Source organism: Saimiri boliviensis, chromosome 4 (assembly GCF_048565385.1).
Source record: "Saimiri boliviensis isolate mSaiBol1 chromosome 4, mSaiBol1.pri, whole genome shotgun sequence".
Lineage (NCBI taxonomy): Eukaryota > Metazoa > Chordata > Mammalia > Primates > Cebidae > Saimiri > Saimiri boliviensis.
In genome coordinates, this window is record NC_133452.1 from 86,195,644 (window position 1) to 86,215,736 (window position 20,093).

The 20,093-nt window shown below is 42.6% G+C and overlaps 1 protein-coding gene and 1 long non-coding RNA gene across 2 annotated transcripts in view; both read left to right on the forward strand.

Moving 5' to 3' along the window:
- Positions 1-8,474, forward strand: part of LOC141584292 (uncharacterized) — a 98,239-nt gene extending 89,765 nt beyond the window's left edge. The window contains exon 5 of the long non-coding RNA XR_012517255.1: positions 8,186-8,474. This is a non-coding gene — a long non-coding RNA (uncharacterized LOC141584292). The remainder of the gene's footprint in view (positions 1-8,185) is intronic.
- Positions 8,475-18,289: 9,815 nt separating this feature from the next.
- IBTK (inhibitor of Bruton tyrosine kinase) overlaps positions 18,290-20,093 on the forward strand; it is an 86,340-nt gene continuing 84,536 nt past the window's right edge. The window contains exon 1 of the mRNA XM_003922980.3: positions 18,290-18,494. The gene's annotated coding sequence lies outside the window, so the exon portion shown is untranslated. The remainder of the gene's footprint in view (positions 18,495-20,093) is intronic.

Genomic DNA, 20,093 nt, shown 5'->3' on the forward strand with positions numbered 1-20,093 from the left:
AGTGGCCGGTATTCAAATCTGCAAACAACAGAACATACAGTATCTAGTTTAAGTTGAAAAGGAATTTATTAAGATGTTGGGCAGCTTGTCAAATCTCCAAGAGAGCCTTATAATCAGGTTTAGAGGGTATGTAGCCTGTAATAATTAGGATACTGGGCTTCAGGTAAAGACTGTACTGCTCCTGCTTCTGGTTAGAGAAAAGGAAGCTTGAACTTTTGCACTGTCAACAATGGATATAGGACTTGACTAAACCCAGATGCCCTTTTTAAAAACGTTATTTTCACTTTTTCACAAGATGGCACTGAAGGCAAGGAGAAAGCTCCTGCCCCTCCTAAAGCTGAAACCAAAGCAAAGGCTTTGAAGGCGCAGAGGTAGTGCTGAAAGGTGTCTGTTGACACAAAAAAGTGGAAAATCCCCACATTGCCCACCTTCTGGCGGCTCAAGACACTGCAACTCAGAAAGCTGCCCAAATATACCCAGAAGAGTGCCCCCCAGGAGAAACAAGGTTGACCACCATGCTATCAAGTTTACTCTGACTGCTGAGTCCGCCATGAAGAAGAAAGACAACAACAGTGAAACCACCATTGCAAAATTGTAACCGAGGCAGTGAAAGAGATCTGACCTAACCAACTCCATCTAGCTTGTAACCCTCAAGCTGTCCTTGTTCATTCCCGGGCATAGGCTGAACTAACTTTGGGAGGAACTTAGTCCACAGTTTATAGTTTAAAACAAAGACAATCCAAGGCAAACCCCCTTCTTTCCTGGGGACTAGATTGCCATTGTAAGATTAACAAATTAGCCAAAAGATTAGAAATTATAGTTTAGGAGCCATGCAGCTAGAGGCTACAAGACTCTGACTCTTCCTAAATTGCTCCTGGGCATAACATCATTATTGTAAAGCCTAAGGTCAGTGCTTGAGATATTTTGTAGACCCTGCACTTGATGGAACAGCTGACACTACCCAGATAAACTGGCTCATCTGATCTTGTGGTCTCCAATCAGGAACTGACTCAGCCCAAGAGGACAGCTTAGACTCCCTATGATTTCATCTATGACTTGACCAATCAGCACTCCTGATTCATTGGCTGACCCGACCCACTAAGTAATCCTTAAAAACTCTGATCCCCAAATACTCAGGGAGACTAATTTGAGCAATAATAAAACTCTGTTCTCCTGTACAGCCAGCTCTCCATGAATTCCTCTTTTTCTACTGCAGTTCCCCTGTCTCGATAAATTGGCTTTGTCTAGGCAGCAGGCAAGGTGAACCCATTGGGCAGGTACAGCAACACACTTGGTTTCGTTGTGGATGTTAAAGCCAACAAGCACCAAACAAAACTGGCTGTGAAGAAGCTCTATGACACTGATGTGGCCAGGTGAACACCCTGATTAGGCTTGATGGAGATAAGGCATATGTTTGATTGGGTCCTGATTACGATGCTTTGGGTGTTGCCAACAAAATTGGGATCATCTAAAGTGCATCTAGAGGGTGAATTCTAACTACATATATTTTTTCATCAGAAAAAAAATTATTTCCATTTCTTTACTTTTCAAAAGATGTTTAATTTTGAAATAATTGTAGATTATCAGGAAGTTGCAAAAAAATGGTTTATAGAGGTTGCTGGTACCCCGCACCCACATTCACTCCATAGTTACATCTTACATGTGGTACAAATTAAAAGTGCAGAATACAGACAGGATCTGACTGTTGCCCAGGCTGGAATGCAGTGGCATGATCACTGCTTATCACAGCGTTGAACTCACCAGGCTCAGGTGATTCTCCCACTACCTCAGTCTCTCCAGTAGCTGAGACTATAGGTGGATGCCACCACACCTGACTAATTTTTTAATTTTTGTATTTTTTTGTGTGTATATATATATATATGTATATATGTATATATAATATATATAAAATTGCTTTTTAGGTTCTGGGGTACATGTGTAGAACATGCAGGATTGTTGCATAAGTACATACATGGTAATGTGGTTTGCTGCCTCCATCCCCATCACCTATATCTGGCATTTTTCCCCATGTTATCCCTCTCCAACTCCCTACCCCTCACTGTCCCTCCCCTAGTCCCCATTAACAGACCCCAGTGTGTGATGCTCCCCTTCCTATGTCCATGTGTTCTCATTGTTCAACACCTGCCTATGGGTGAGAACATGTGGTGTTTAATTTTCTGTTCTTGTGTCAGTTTGTTGAGAATGATGGTTTCCGGATTCATCCATGTCCCTATGAAGGACATGAGCTCATCATTTTTTATGGTTGCATAGTATTCCATGGTGTATATATGCTACATTTTCCTTGTCCAGTCTATCATCAATGGGTATTTGGGTTGGTTCCATGTCTTTGCTATTGTAAACAGTGCCCCAATGAACATACGTGTGCATGTGTCTTTATAATAGAATGATTTATAATCCTTTGGATATATACCCAGTAATGGGATTGCTGGGTCAAATGGAATTTCTATTTCTAGGTCCTTGAGGAATTGCCACACTGTCTTCCACAATGGTTGAACTAATTTACACTCCCACCAACAGTGTAAAAGTGTTCCTATTTCTCCACATCCTCTCCAGCATCTGTTGTCTCCAGATTTTTTAATGATCACCATTCTAACTGGCATGAGATGGTATCTCAATGTGGTTTTGATTTGCATTTCTCTAATGACCAATGATGATGAGCATTTTTTCATATGTTGGCCTCATGTATGTCTTCTTTTGAAAGTGTCTGTTTATATCCTTTGCCCACTTTTGAATGGGTTTGTTTTTTTCTTGTAAATCTGTTTTAGTTCTTTGTAGATTCTGGATATTAGCCCTTTGTCAGATGGGTAGATTGCAAAAATTTTTCCCATTCTGTTGGTTGCCGATTCACTCTAATGATTGTTTCTTTTGCTGTGCAGAAGCTCTGGAGTTTAATTTGTCATTTGTCTATTTTGGCTTTTGTTGCCAATGCTTTTGTTGTTTTAGTCATGATGTCCTTGCCTATGCCTATGTCCTGAATGGTTTTACCTAGGTTTTCTTCTAGGGTTTTTATGGTGTTTGGTCTTATGTTTAAGTATTTAATCCATCTGGAGTTAATTTTAGTGTAAGGTGTCAGGAAGGGGTCCAGTTTCTTTTTTGTATTCTTAGCAGAGACGGGATCTCATTATGTTGTCCAGGCTGTTCTCATACTACTGGGCTCAAGGGATCCATCCACCTCAGCCTCCCAAAGTGTTGGGATTACAGATGTGAGCCACTGGGCTTGTACTAAATACAGAAATTTATATTAGTACAATCCACTGACTTCAGATTTTCCTCTAGGCACTCATTGTGTGTATGTGTGTGTGTGTGTGTGTGTGTACAGTTCTATGCAAGTGTGTAGAATCATATAACCACCACTATAATCAAGATACTGCACAAGCAGTAGTCCTTGGCCAGGCTCAGTGGCTTATACCTGTGATCCCAGCACTTTGGGAGCCCAACACAGGTGGATTACTTGAGGCAAGAGTTCGCGACCAGCTGGCCAATATGGTCAAACACTGTCTCTACTAAAATCAAAAAAATTAGCAGGGTGTGATGGCTTATGCTTGCAATCCCAGCTACTTGGGAGGTTGAGGTGGGAGGGCTGTTTGAACCCAGGAGGCAAAGGTTGCAGTGAGCCAAGATCCTGCCACTGCCCTCCAGTCTGGGTGACAGAGTGAGACTCCGTCTCAAAAAAAAAAAAAAAAAAGATACTGCACAAGATCGTTCCCACAATTATCTCATTCATGCTACCTATTTATAGTCATGTCTACCTCTTGCTTCCCAAACCCCTGGCAACCATGAATCTATCTCTATCTCTATACTTTGTCATTTTAAGAATATATAAATGAGATTTTTTTTTTCACTCAGTATGTTGCTTGAGGTCCGTCTAGGTTGTGTGTATCAATAATTGGTTCCTTTTTTGTTGTTGAGCACCATTCATGGTACAGGTAAGCCATAGCTTATTTAAGCATTCACCCACTAAAGGACACACCAGATATTTTCAGTTAGGCCTATTACAAACATGATGTAGCTCTGAATATTCCTGTGCAAATTCTCTGGTCGGCTTTTAAACTAATGTCTTCCTTAGGTGAGGCTGCTTGTCAGAGCCCAGGCAACAGTTTGTGCCCAAGCCTCCAAACAGATCTTCTTTTTATTAGTTTTATCTCCTACAGATCATTTGCAATATAATGTCTGACATATACAAAGTAGACAGAAGTGTATAATGAACAACCATGTTGAGCACTGAGTGACAACAATTATCATCCTGACATTTTTTTCTTTTTCTTTATTTTTTTTGTTTTCTTTTTTTGATTTTTGTTTTTTGAGACGGAAACTTGCTCTGTTGCCCAGGCTGGAGTGCAATGGCATGATCTCGGCTCACTGCAACTTCTGCCTCCCGGGTTCAAGTGATTCTCCTGCCTCAACCTCCCAAATAGCTGGGATTACAGATGCCTACCACCACGCCTAGCTAATTTTTGTGTTTTTAACAGAGACAGGGTTTCACCATGTTGGTCAGGCTGGTCTTGAGCTCCTCACCTTAGGTGATCCACCTGCCTTGGCCTCCAAGGTGCTGGGATTATAGATGTAAGCCACTGGGCTTGGCTGACATTTTTTTCATCTATACTTTCATCCACTCTCCTCACTAACACTTGTATTTTGAAACAAATCCCAAGTAATATAACTTTATCTGTAAATATTTCAGTAAATATCTCTAAAACTGAAAAAGTCTTTTTTTTTTTTTTTTTTTTTTTTTTAAAATAACTGAAATGCTATTATTCCAATGTTATGTTTTGGGTTCTTCCAGAAGCTGAAACAAAGACAAAAATTGGAATGAAAAAAAAAAAATTGGAATGCAAGTTGTCTGTTTGAGAGAGGGAAACACCAGTGGGGAAGTGAAGGGAGTGAGACAGAGAAGGGAAGATTCTAAGACTTTTGCAGAAGGCTGCATCTGGCAAGCATTACCTCCTCAGCACTTGCAGAAAGCCACAGGGGCAGGCAAAGAAGACTTCAGCAGGCAAAGGCTTCAGGCAAAAAAATGCAGTTGGTGGCTGCTAAATTCAGGGTAGCATGCCCTGAAGTGGTAAGGGGGAGGGACTATGGAGCTCAGGACCAACAGCTTCTCTTTACAAAGGCTTAAAAACAATAAATAGGCCAGGTGCAGTGGCTCATGCCAGCAAACCCAGTACTTTGGGAGGCTGAGATGGGTGGATCATATGAGGTCGGGAGTTCGAGTCCAGGCTGGCCAACATGATAAAACCTCCTCTCTACTAAAAACACAAAAAATTAGCCAGGTATGGTGGTGAGTGCCTGTAACCCTAGCTACTTTGGAGGCTGAGGCAGGAGAATTGCTTGAACCTGGGAGGCGGAGGTTGCAGTGAGCTGTGATGGCATTATTGCACTCCAGCCTGGGCAACAGAGTGAGACTCTTTATCAAAATAAATAAATAAATAAATAAATAAATAAATATTTAAAAACAATAAACAAGTAACAAGCCAATGTTCAAATTTTTTCTAGTTTGTCATACTATTTGGTTTTACAGCGTATGTGTCCAAATTATGATCCAAATAAGGTTCATGTATTGTAACTGATTTACTGCCACATGCCATATAACAACATTTTGGTCAAAGACAGCACATAATACAACAGTGCTCCCATAAGATTATAATCCATATTTTTACTGTACTTTTTCTATGTTTAGATACGTTTCCTCACACAAATACTTACCATTGGGTTACAATTGCCGACAGTATTCAGTACAGTAACATAGCGTACAAGTTTGTAGTCAAGGAATAATAGGTTATCCCGCATGGCATAGGTGTGTAGTAGTCAATATCATCTAGGTTTGTGTCAGGATACTCAATGATGTGGGCACAATGACAAAAGTGCCTAATGACACATTTCTCAGAGTCTGTCTCCATTGTTAAGTGATACATGACTGTTCATGTTTTTGTTTTTTTTTTCACTAATGTTGCAACTATAATATGTAACTATATATAAAGGCTTATATAAAGGAAATAACTGAGTAATAATACTGTAAACTAAGATATTCTTCAGGCACTGATTGTGCCAAGGATCTGGTTAGTTCTCCTTCCTCGGTGCCCACATGGGGGGGTTACCCACACTCGTTTTTTTTTTTTTGAGACAGACTCTCATTCTGTCACTCAGGCTGGAGTGCAATGTCACAATCTCGGCTCACTGCAACCTCCGCCTCCCGGGTTCAAGCAATTCTCCCGCCTCAGCCTTCTAAGCAGCTGGGATTACAGGCATGTGTAACCATGCCCAACTAATGTTTCTATTTTTAATAGAGATGGGATTACACCATGTTGGCCAGGCTGGTCTCGAACTCCTAACCTCAAGTGATCAGCCCTCCTTTGCCTCTCAAAGTGCCGGGACTACAGGCGTGAGCCACCGCGCCCGGCCACCCACACTCTTGACCTTGTGATCCACCTGCCTCGGCTTCGCAAAGTGTTAGGATTACAGGCGTGATCAGGGACCTTGTTCATCATTCCTCTTCCTGTGCGTTTCCAGGTGAAATTAATATTTAGCACCGTTATAATGGTATGAAAGTCTAACTTTGGGGATAATGGTAGGTACCTGTCATTATAGCACAAATATTAATACGGAGTCATAGGAATAAATGTTCTAGTCCTAAGTTTTTTTTTTTGAGACGGAGTTTCACTCTTGTTACCCAGGCTGGGGTGCAATGGCGTCAGGAGGTCAAGCTTGCCCTGAGCTGTGATCTCACCACTGCACTGCAGCCTGGGTGACAGAATGAGATCATGTCTCTCAAAGTAATAAGAAAATAAATAAAACATCTATTCGCCGGGCACGGTGCTGCACACCTGTAATCCAAGCACTGTGGTGGCCAAGGCGGGCAGATCACCTGAGGTCAGGAGTTCAAGACCAGCCTGACCAACATGGTGAAATGCTGTCTTTAAAAAAAAAAAAAAAAGTCTATTCATACAATGGGATAGTATTCAGCCACAGCAAAGAGTGAACCTCTGGTACATATGGCAACGTGGATGAACCTTAAAAACACTTTATCAGGCCGGACGCCGTGGCTCCCACCTGCAATCCCAGCACTTTGGGAGGCCAAGGCGGGCGGATCACGAAATCAGGAGTTTGAGACCAGCCTGGCCAACATTGCAATACTCCATCTTTACTAAAATTACAAAAATTAGCCAGGCCTGGTGCCTGGTGTCTGCAATCCCAGCTACTTGGGAGGCTGAGGCAGGAGAATCTCTGGAACCCGGGAGGTGGAGGCTGACATGAGCCGAGATCTCGCCATTGCACCCCAGCCTGTGCAACAGGAGGAAGACTCCGTCACACACACACACACACACAGACAAAAACCTGGTGGAAAAGGTTGTTCAGTGAAGCGACAAGGGAGGTCCACTTTAAAATGCAGAATGACGAGCAGAGCTGAACATACGACATCCTGATTCTGGTTGTTTTTTTTTTTTTTTTTTTTGAGACGGAGTTTCGCTCTTGTTACCCAGGCTGGAGTGCAATGGCGCGATCTCGGCTCACCGCAACCTCCGCCTCCTGGGTTCAGGCAATTTTCCTGCCTCAGCCTCCTGAGTAGCTGGGATTACAGGCACGCGCCACCATGCCCAGCTAATTTTTTTTTTTGTATTTTTAGTAGAGACGGGGTTTCACCATGCTGACCGGGATGGTCTCGATCTCTTGACCTCGTGATCCACCCGCCTCGGCCTCCCAAAGTGCTGGGATGACCGGCGTGAGCCACCGCGCCCGGCCTGACACCCTGATTCTTTGAAGAGAAACTTGGGGTTCACCACACCTAACACCAGCTTGCAGATGTCCTCTTGTGGGCTTTCGACTTATGATCCCTGAGTGAATTCTCCTGATCAACTCCTCTTCATATGACTGTTCATGTTTTTTAAGACTCTTTCTTTTAATTTTTTATTTAGAAATTTTGAAGCATAAACTTAGAAGAATATCATTATGAACAACTATATGTCCATCAAATTTAAACTATTAGCATTTTTAATACACTTTATCACATATCTACCCATTTGTTCACCCCTTTATGCATCTTAGATTTCTTGATGTATTTCAGAGTAAATTGCAGATATTGACCATTTATCTCTAAATATTTTTACCCTGTACCAATTCAGGATAAAATTACTAAGGTTTGTATTGTTAATCATTTTTTTCTTTTAAGGTAAAATTTGCAACAATGAAACGCACAAATTTTAAGTGTATATTTGTGGAGTTATGATAAAGGCATGTACCCTGTGTAACCTATACTTTCATCAAGATATGGAATATTTCTACAATCTCAGAAAGTTTCTACATACTCCTTTGCAGTCAATCCCTACCCTCAACTTCTCAGAGGTAACATTTTTTTTAACCTAATGTTATTCACAGTGTTCTCTTATTTTATTTTTTTGTTCTAATGTCTGTGGGATCAGTGATGATAACTGCTCTTTCATTCCTGATATTGATAATTGGTGCTCTCGTTGGGAATGAATTGCCTATGGGTTCCTTCATATTTCTGCACATCCTGTGAGTAGAGGCACTGACAGCCTTTGTTCTGGGATATCCTTTTTTTTTTTTTTTTTTTTTTTTTTTTGAGATGGAGTCTTGCTCTGTTGTTTAGGCTGGAGGGCAGTGGTGCGATCTTGGCCCACTGAAACCTCCACCTTCTGGGTTCAAGCAGTTCTCCTGTCTCAGCTTCCTCTATAGCTGGGACTACAGGTGCCTGCCACCATGCCTGGTTAATTTTGTATTTTTAGTAGAGATGGGGTTTCTCCGTGTTGGTTTGGCTGATCTCCAACTCCTGACTTCAGGTGATCTGCCTGCCTCCTCCTCCCAAAGTGCTGGGATTATAGGCGTGAGACACCGTGCCCGGCTGGGGTTATCTTTTTTTTATTATTATTATTATTTTTGAGATGGAGTCTCTTGCTCTGTCATCAGGCTGGAGTGCAGTGGCGCAATATCGGCTCACTGCAACCTCTGCCTCCCAGCTTCAAACGATTCTCTTGCCTCAGCCTCCCGAGTAGCTGTAACTATAGGTGTGTGCCACCACAACCAGCTAATTTTTGTATTTGTAGTAGAGACGGGTATCACCATGTTTGTCAGGATGATTTCGATCTCTTGACCTCATGATCCACCCACCTCTGCCTCCCAAAGTGCTGGGATTACAGGCATGAGCCTCCACTCTGGCGGGGTTATCTTTTAAAGATGTTTGTATAGCAAATAGCTTGGTAAATAGTGACAATGGAGCCCTCTAGAGTCGAGGATGGATTGATTTTTTGTTTTGTTTTCACTTTCTGGTACAATAAAGATAATTTCTACCTCAGGGGTAAAAGTCAGGCAGGTTTGCTTGCAGACTACTATAACATGTTAAGTTACTAAGCCTGAGGTTCCTTAACTGAGATGCCAACCCACTGCATTTATAATGTCTACCTGGGCTACTCTGTGTCTTTCTCATGGAATTGATGGTCTAAAAGAACGAACGCAAATGTGATGCTCCTGCTGCTTGCTGGCTGTGAGTGGTAAAGTGGTCGTTTCTGACCTACGAATCTCATTTAAAAATCAGATTCCATGAAACTCTGGCAGATTAACTTGTTAGCTTTCACAGTAGGGTACAGTCTCAGACTCTTGAAAATCTTGATGGTTGTCAATATTTCTTTCTTTCTTTTTTAAATAACTAATTATATCAAGGAATTGATCAATTTTGCTGATCTTTTCAAAGAACAATTTACAGCTTTGCTAATTTTTTCTATTACCTTCATATATTTTAGTTAATTGATTTCTGTTGTTATCTTTATTTCCTTCTGCTTACCTTGGGATTTACTTTGTTCTTTTATTTCCTAGCTTATTTATGTGGAACTTTTGGTTGTTGATTTTTAGACATCTCTTCTTCACTAACATAAGCATTTAGAGCTATATGTTTATGAATAGGCATTGCTTTGGATGCAACATACAAATTTTGATATGTTGTATTTTTATTTTCATTCAGTGTGAAATACTATCTAACTTCCTATGTGATTTCTTCTTTGACCAAGGGATTATTTAAAATATTTTGTTTATTTACACATATTTGAAGTTTTCCTAGATCTTACTTTTATTGATTTCTAATGTAGTTCCATTGTGGTCAGAGGACATACTCCTGTATGATTCCAATTTTTAAAAATTTATTAAGACATTTTAAGATCCATTATATGATCTATGTTGATGAACATACCACATGCAGTTGAAAGGAAAATGTATTCTGCATTTTTTGGATGTGGTGCTCTATAAACTTCAATGAGGTTGTATTAGTCAGAGATCACCAGAGAAACAGAACCAGTAGGATGTGTAGATGAAAGAGAGAGAGAGAGAGAAAACAACAGAGACAGAGAGAGAGAGAGAGAGAGAGAGAGAGAGAGAAAGGTTTATTATAAATAATTGGCTCAGGTGATTGTGGAGACTCATAAGTCAGATCTGCAGTCAGCAGTCTGGAGATCCAGGAGAGCAAATGGCATAGTTCCAGTCCTGGTCCAAAGGCCTAAGAAGTAGAAGGCTGATGTTGTGGTATCACAATGAAAGCCAGCAGGCTCAAGACCCAGGAATAGCCCATGTTTAAGTCTGAGCCTAAAAGCAGGAAAAAACCTGATGTTCCAGCTTTAAAGCAATCATGCAGGAGTTCTGTTTTGTTCTAGTCCTTCCCCTGATTGGATGGGGCTTATTCCCATTAAAGAAGGTGGTCTACTTTACTCAGCCTACCAATGCAAATCTCACTTGCACCCAGAAACACCCTCACAGATGCACACAGAATAATGTTTGACCAAATGTCTGGGCACCCTGTGGCCTAGTCAAGTTGACACATAACATTAACCACAACAGAGGACAAGGTGGTTTACAGCACTGTTCAAATCACCCATGAATTTCTTGATTTTTTTCCTTTAACTCTTCTATCTGTTGCTGAGAGCAGAGTGTTAAAATCTGTGATCATGAAATTGTCTATTTCTCCTTTTAGTTTAGTTGATTTTTGCTTCATGTATTTGGAAGTTCTGTTATCAGGAATGTAAATCTTTATGATTAGGCATATACACATTATTGCTCTTTTTCTTTTACTACATCTGTAACAAAACTGCATGCACATTATTTCTTCTGAAGAACTGACCCTTTTATTATTATCAAGTATCCCTCTATCTCACAATTTTTGTCTCAAATTTGCTTTTCTGCTATTATAATAGCCACTCCAGCTCTATTATGCTTATATCTTTTCTATGCATTTTATTTTTTTCTTTTCTTTCTTTCTTTCTTTTTTTTTTTTTTTTTTTTTTTTTTTGAGACGGAGTTTCGCTCTTGTTACCCAGGCTGGAGTGCAATATCGCAATCTCGGCTCACCGCAACCTCCGCCTCCTGGGTTCAGGCAATTCTCCTGCCTCAGCCTCCTGAGTAGCTGGGATTACAGGCACGCGCCACCATGCCCAGCTAATTTTTTGTATTTTTTTTTTTTTTTAGTAGAGACGGGGTTTCACCATGTTGATCAGGATGGTCTCGATCTCTTGACCTCGTGATCCACCCACCTCGGCCTCCCAAAGTGCTGGGATTACAGGCTTGAGCCACCGCACCCGGCCTTCTTTTTTTTTTTTTTTGAGACAGAGTCTCACTCTGTTGTCCAGGCTAGAGTGCTGCAGTGTGTGATCTTGGCTCACTGCAACCTCTACCTCCCAGTGCTAATTTTTTGTATTGTATTGTATTTTTTTTGAGACGGAGTTTTGCTCTTGTTGCCCATGCTGGAGTGCAGTGGCACAATCTCGGCTGGAATTACAGGCACCTGCAACCGTGCCCAGCTAATTTTTTGTATTCTTAGTAGCAACAGGGTTTCACCATGTTGGCCAGGTTGGTCTCAAACTCCTGACCTCAGGTGAACCTCCTGCTTAGGCCTCCCGTGCCTGGGATTACGGGCATGAGCCATGGAGCCCCGTATCTGCATCCTGCTTTATCAGCAGGTTCTTCCTGTATCTTGTGCCAGTCTCCTATCTCATCCTGTGACTATTCTTGCTTAACCTTTCTGGCATGCAGCCCAACAGGTCTTAGCCTCATTTTACCCAGCTCCTGTTCAAGATGGAGTCACTATAGTTCAAATGCCTCTGACATCCCCTTATATCAGTCAGAAGTTCAGATCTCTGGAACTTCTGACTGATTGGCTTCAAGTTGGGGTTCCCATGACTCCTTTTTTGAGCTCTATTAATTTGCTGGAGTGGCTCACAGAACTCAGGATATACTTATATTTACTGGTTTATTATAAAAGTTATTGCTTTTTTCTATTTTGAGACAGAGTCTTGCTCTGTCGCCCAGGCTGGAGTGCAGTGGTGCAATCTCAGCTCCTTGCAACCTCCGCTTTCCAGGTTCAAGTGATTTTCCTGCCTCAGGCTCCCGAGTAGCTGGGATTACAAGCACCAGTCACCACGCCTGGCTATTATAAACGATATCACAGAAGATACAGATGAAGAGATGTGGTAGGGTGAGGTGTGGAGGAAGGGGTGTGGTGCTTCCATGCCCTCCTGGGTGTGCCACTCTCCAGGAATTTCCATATGTTCACCAATCTGGAAGCTCATGAACACTGTCCTCTCAGATTTTTATGGAAGCTTCATGACATCAGCATTCCTTCCCGCAGGGTATAGGGTGGGACTCTCATGGGAGGGGCTTAAGACCCAGAATCAGAAAGGTGGGGAACATTAGACTGGAAAAAGGGCAAGAGAAGGTCAGAGGCCTGCTCCTGAGGTCTAACACACCCAACTTTATAACAAAAGACTGTAACAAGGGCTATGGGAGTTATGAGCCAGGAACTGTGGACCAAAACCAATATATATCACAAAACCGCAGGCTGTAACTTCTTCCAATCTAGCCTCTTATCCATTTTTCAAGGATACGTTCATAATTTCTGGGCCTTCAATGGTCTTGTTTTCCAGTGCTCTGATGAGTTTAGTGATGTTAAATATGTCTTTTTTATTTTTATTTTTTTGAGACGGAGTTTTGCTCTTGTCGCCCAGGCTGGAGTACAATGGTGCGATCTTGGCTCACTGCAACCTCCGTCTCCCAGGTTCAAGCAATTCTCCTGCCTCAGCCTCCTGAGACATTGGGATTACAGGCATCTGCCACCACGCTTAGCTAATTTTTGTATTTTTAGTAGAGTCGGGTTTGTACCATGTTGGCCAGGCTGGTCTTGAACTCCTGACCTCAGGTGACCTGCCTGCCTTGGCCTCCCCAAGTGCAGGGATTACAGGTGTCAGCCACGGTGCCCAGCCTAAGTATATCTTTTCTGTTAGTTCTAGAGATTTATGGAATGAAGATAAGGCTCCAACTACTGTGTATCAAACCCACTCTTTTTCTTTCTTCTCTCTCTCTCTCTTCTGAATAGTGATAACACAGATTTGATTATTTAGCTAAGGAGAGAAGGAATACAAACAATTCTAAGTAAGATGGGCTGGGAAAGGAAAATGGTACATTTTCAGTCATAGTAAAGGAAAGTTTTGGGAATTCAGTGTTTTAATTATAATAGAATGCTAAGCCTGCTAAGTTTATAGGTTTGATTTCTCCCAAAATTCTGTTTATTTCATGTAGGCTTTGAATTTGCCTTGAATTTCTTCAGTATTTTGCCTTGAACTTGAGATTTTTTTGGGGTAGACTATACTTTTAAATGTAAGATTCTCAAGTAGTATTCAAATACTGCCACCTTGTGGGTTATTCCTTGTTTCCCGATCCCACCCTTTAATCTGGTGGAAACATTTATCCAGCAGTTCATTTCAGGTTATGTCAATTAAGTTGCACTAAGAGCTTTACATATATGTAATCTCATCTAAACTTCTTAAGAACTTTATGAAAGCAATACCATTACCCCTATTTCAGAGATGAGGAAAGTAGGCCTATAGGGTTTATGTAACTTGCCTGACGTCTCACAGCTAGTAAGCATAGTAGTACAATTTTATATACAGGCAGCTTGCCTCTAGAACCTTGTCCTACTAGTAAAACTAACAAATTTAAAAATAAAACAGCGTGATACATGATATGAATAAGTGATAGAAGCAGTATAAAGGGAATAATCGTTAGGAAAGGCCATCTGGAAAGGCTTCACAGATATGTGAGGAGGTGGCCTTTTGTAAGTGAGGATTGGAAATATAATAATTCTATAGGAAGAATGGAGCTGGGTCCATACACCTGGATCCAAAAGAACACAAATACCCTATGTGGCTCATGGTTTTGCCTGCCTCACCCTGCTTTCTTTTGGGGAACTACTCTTCACTCTACTTTAACTGTGACTCTAATAGAGGCTGTCGATCATAGTATCCTTGACACCTCACCTAATCTAAATCGACATGAGTCCATCAGGTCCCTGGAATTTTTGTGCTTGAGACAGTAGGCTCAGTGCTATCTTCCCTAATGGCAAACCTGAGGTGAGATATGTGATTTATGTGAGGTATTTAATGTATGTGTCAGACAAGAACAGAAAATCAAACACCGCATGTTCTCACTCATAGGCGGGTGTTGAACAATGAGAACACATGGACACAGGGAGGGCAGCATCACACACTGGGACCTGTTGGAGGGGAGTAGGGAAGGGACAGCAAGGGATGCGGAGGTTCGGGAGGGATAACATGGGGAGAAATGCCAGATATAGGTGACAGGAGAATGGAGGCAGCAAACCACATTGCCATGTAGATACCTATGCAACGATCCTGCATGTTCTGCACATGTACCCCAGAACCTGAAGTGCAATAAAATATATATATATATATATGTATGTGTCAGAAAGTTCTAGTCAACCAGTGTTGTCCTGTGGAAGATGGTGTGGAGGAGAAGAGAATGAGGCCAAGCAATAAGGTTCCAGTCATCTCTAGGCCAGCTGCTCTACTGATCTTCCTCTAATAATCATTCTTGGAGTACCTAATCAGGTTTGGGTTTCTAACCGAGTTCTAATATTTTCTGGCACCATCACTGTCATTTCCTACTCCTATACAACTTGAAAGACAGCAAAATACATATAATGATGTTAGTACTGTTCTTTCTTTCTTTTTTTTTTTTGAGACGAGTCTCACTCTCTCACCCAGGCTGGAGTACAGTGGCATGACCTTGGCTCACTACCACCTCTGCTGCCTGAGTTGAAGTGATTTTCCTGCTTCAGCCTCTGGAGTAGCTGGGATTACAGGCGCCTGCCACCATGCCCCGCCAATTTTTGTAGTTTTTAGTAGAGACAGGGTTTCACCATCTTGGCCAAGCTGGTCTTGAACTCCTGACCTTGTGATCCACCAGCCTCGTCCTCCCAAAGTGCTGGGATTACAGCCATGAACCACTGCACCCGGCCTAGTACTTTTAATTATAAAGGGTAGTACTACCAATGTATTTTGGAAAAATGGCATTTAGAGAGTTTATTTATAGATGCCATGTGGTTTAAAAACATTTCTGCAGTGCTTCACTCTTGATGCCTGTACTATTCTTTTTCTACTCCCTCCCCCATCACTGCAATCTTTTAAAGCCATCTCTGGTTTTATTTTTTACTTTAAGCCTACTTTGGGCCGGGTGCGGTGGCTCAAGCCTGTAATCCCAGCACTTTGGGAGGCCGAGGCGGGTGGATCACGAGGTCAAGAGATGGAGACCATCCTGGTCAACATGGTGAAACCCCGTCTCTACTAAAAATACAAAAAAAAACTAGCTGGGCGTGGTGGCTCGTGCCTGTAATCCCAGCTACTTAGGAGGCTGAGGCAGGAGAATTGCCTGAGCCCAGGAGGCGGAGGTTGCGGTGAGCCGAGATCGCTCCATTGCACTCCAGCCTGGGTAACAAGGGCGAAACTCAGTCTCAAAAAAAAAAAAAAAAAAAAAAGCCTACTTTAGAAACTCCAGTCAATTATTTTTCCAAACTTTGATTTTTTAATCATTTAAGTAATATTTAAATTATTGCAATGAAAATTACAAGTCAAAATGATAGAAATTAAGAATCACCCATAATCTATCACAGAGACAATCATTGTAGATATATTTTGACCTATTCTTTCATGTGTAAACACAAAATATTTTTACAAAATCAAACCAAATGGCTAATTTTGATTTCTTCCTCCCTAACCACATCTACAATGTATTTTTCATTTACTTGTATTTCATTTGTACATTTTCTAATTATTTTAATAGTTTGTTTTGCAAATAATCAGTAGCTTTGAAACCATCTAATTTTCCTTGGAAAAAGGGAGCAATTCTACATCCCTTGGCTTGAAATGTTATTTCTTTCCTGCTTCATGTACTTATCTCCTAGTTATCTAGTTATCTGAGTTAACTCCCGCTCATTTTTTAGTTCATGTGTCACATCTTTAGGAAGTCAGATTAAATCTATCACAGTATTCTTTGTAATCCTTCTAAACATTGCAATTTAATAAGTTTGGGAATATCTGGGTCTACATGTAATTTTGTTCACTGTTGGATTCCCAGTGCTTACCAGAAATTGCCTGAGACCTGGTAATTTTTACTTTTATTTCGTTATTATTTTTTGAGACAGGGCCTCACTCCGGTTGCCTCGGCTGGAATGCAGTGGCATGATGTTGGCTTACTGCAGCCTTGACCTCCCAGGGCTCAGAGTATTCTCCCACCTCAGCTTCCTGAGTAGCTGGGACCACAGGCATGTGACGCCATGCCTGGCTAATTGTTTTGTATTTTTAGTAAAGACAGGGTTTCACCATGTTGCCCAGGCTGGTGTTGCCTGGGCTCAAGTGATCCACCTGCCTCTGCCTCCCAAAGTGCTGATATTACAGGTGTGAATCACCCTGCCTGGTCGTAATTTTTAAATTAATGAATGCCTGCTTGGAATAATTCAGCCACTGAAGAAATGATTTATTAGCATTATTTATGAAAAATAATTATGTGCTACTAAGGCTGTCTGCTAACTGCTATATATCTCTACCACTACATTTTCACAACCCCAAAATACATTATTTCTCCCATTTTGCAAATGAGGAAACCGAGGCTTCAGAAAAGTGAATTAACTTGCCCAGATACAAGTAAGAGACAGAAAAGTTATTAACACAGGTTAATGCATTTATTTACACTAGTAGCTTTATTTGCCATTATTGGCTTCTTTGTTCGTGAATATAAAAGTCGTTGTATGTAGCTTTTCTTTTTTCTAATATCCAGCGATACAACTCCAGCTTATTTTCAAAATCTCTCAATTTTTACATTACAAACCGGTTTTTGTTTTGTAGGAAGTAGGGTATTCGGAACAAAGAGCAAAGAAACAATTTTGTAGTGGGAATGGTAGCAGGAGGGCTGGGTCCTAGTCTCCCTTTCTCTTTGGCTAAGCAACTGTGTGGCTTTGGGCTAGTAATCGACCCTACCACAAAAAAGGCTTCAAATGAGAGCAAGTATAGCTCAGTGGGCATTAAGAAGACATGTGCAACTCCTTTCTTTTAGAGATGAGGTAGATGCAGTGGCTTGTAAAATTCACAACGTGGCACAGCTGTACAGCCGACTCGTGACTCCTAGTGTTGTTTGTTCTGAGTCACACTACTCCTCCTTGACCAATCATTTACTGAGTGCTTACTGTATTAGGCATTCGAGCAGCAGTAGGTTTCCCATTCAGTACCCTAGTATTGATGATTGGCTACTATCCCTCCTATTTTTCACTCGACCACTTTTAAAATGGCCTTTAGATTCAGAGTTCAAGTGGAAAAAATCTAGTGCAAGCCTGGTATCAGGCACTGAGTGGCGTGACCCGGGCTGGCAGCTAGTCCCACGGTGGCGATCTAAGAGGGCAGTGACGCCTTCCGACCAAGGGAGTGACTGCCAAATAATCTGGGTAGATAGCGAGCCAGAGAGGGGTGAGGCTGGGTCTACGGAGACACCACCTTTGGCTTTGCAGTGACCCTATACTAGGGCTATTGGAGGAAGCTCTTGTTTGCAAGACGCCTGTGCACTTGGCTTCTGCTGCGTAGTGACCGGGTAACCAAGGCATTTGGTCAGGTCTCCTTCTCCACTCGGGTTTAAGCCCCTCTACAGAATCTCCAGCTGCCTGAAAAGACGTTCTAACTGGGAGATGGCTGGCCTTGAAAGGGACACTCCCATCACCGCTGTAGGCCTAGAGTCTCCCGCTAAGGTCTTTCTCCCTACCCCGCCCCCTGGAATGAGCCAGCGGCCCCAAGGCCGGCGAGGTCAAGTTCCTTCGGGCCGCCAGGGAAAAGGCCACAGCAGAGGTGCTGCCACGCGAAACCTTCTGGGCAGGCACCAGCCAATCATCAAGAGGCATACACGAGCCCCAGCCAATCAGCGCTCGCCTTATTACTGAGTACCGCCCGCTCGGGTCCCTCCTCCACATCCCCCTTTCCGATTCCTGTAGTCTGGGCTGTATTGCAGCCGCCTCCAGAACTGACCCGGGTCTGGGGACAGGCCCCTCTGGCGCCCTTCGGTTTCTCTTATTGGCTTCACTGAGAATGAGTCCCTGTGTGGCTGTATGTGGACCCTGCGGAATCCACCGGCGCAGTTTCATCTAGCGACTGGTGAGGGTGGGCTCGGAGCTGCCGGACCGTGCGGAGCCGCTTCCCTTCAGCCCCGGGGGCAAGGGGAGAGTATTCGCCTTCCGGAGGGTGCGGGTGGCTGCGGACGCCGGCGCGGGGGCACTGTTGGGAGGGGACGCTGCGGCCCCGAGGCTGCAAGGCTTCGCGCGAGGCTGCGCGGAGGGGGCCGAGTGGCCGGGGTCCCTGCCGCGGCTCCCTACCTCCCCCCTCAGCTATGGCTGGCCTGTCCCGGCGACGCGCTATGTTCCAGTCCTGCCGGACACGCCCTCCAGCGACATGGCATTCCCAGTTGTGATAATTGTGTGGTGTCACTTTCCTTCGAGCCTTGGATTTGAAGCCGTTCCTCTGGGCGCTCGGGTTCCTTATCCCCTTCCTGGAGTCACAAGTTTGAGTCCACCGTGGGGATACTGACTCTGCCCGGAAGCAGATCGTGAACTTGAATTAAAGTGGTCATTGCTGTGTAAAAAAGAACCGATTCTTTTTGGAGGGTGAGGGTGAGAGAGTCGGAGAAGACAGGCCTTTTGTTTTTGTAACAGGCAGAGCTGCGTGGCTCAAAGAGTTTCAGTGTAGCTGTGGATTAGGTAACACAGGCCGTCCTTGACTCCTGTTTTCCAACGTAGTTATAAAACTTCGGTGTGTTAGCTAGAGATTCATGTAGCACCTTTTACGCCTCGAAGTAGGCCATTTGAAATTTATCAGAAATACTGAAAGGATATGACTTTTATGAGCGGTAGTATTTCATTGCCCGTAAAGTGTAAATTCACAGGCTAGCCAGCCCGTTCTTGATCATTTCTCTTCTTTTTGTATTTTGAATTCCTTGACTTTTATTTGTTTTAGAAATTGAAGCAAGGTAGATGAGGACAGAACTCTTTTCCAAAAATAATTACATTTGCAAACATTTGCAGAAACTTTAGTAAAACTAGAGTTTACTTCAAGAAATTTTTTAAGCCGGGCGTGGTGGCTCGCGCCTGTAATACCAACTACTTGGAAGGCTGAGGCAGAATCGCTTGACTCTTCAGCTTCTGAGTCTCCAGCTGCCCTACCAAACTGCTTTTGAATTCAGCTCTTTTGAACTGAATTGCATGGTACTTTTTTTCTTTTTCTTTTTATTTATTTATTTATTTTTTTTGAAACGGTGTTTCGCTGTTGTTACCCAGGCTGGAGTGCAATGGCACAATCTCGGCTCACCGCAACCTCCGCCTCCTGGGTTCAAGCAATTCTCCTGCCTCAGCCTCCCGAGTAGCTGGGACTACAGGATTGCACCACTCATGCCCGGCTAATTTTTGTATTTTTAGTAGAGGCGGGGTTTCACCTTGCCGACCAAGATGGTCTCGATCTCTTGACCTCGTGATCCACCCGCCTCGGCCTCCCAGAGTGGGTACTTTTTTTCTACTACACTATACTACTTCTCATTGAAATTTTTCTAACTGCCTTTTGGGAGAGCAGTTTGGTATTGTAGAATATGTAGGATCAACAATACTTTTGTGTTGGTATTATTTTAGGTAGGCATTTTAAACTTTCACATGAATTTCCTCATCAGAAAATGAAGGTGATCATATTTACAGGGGCACTAATAAGGCT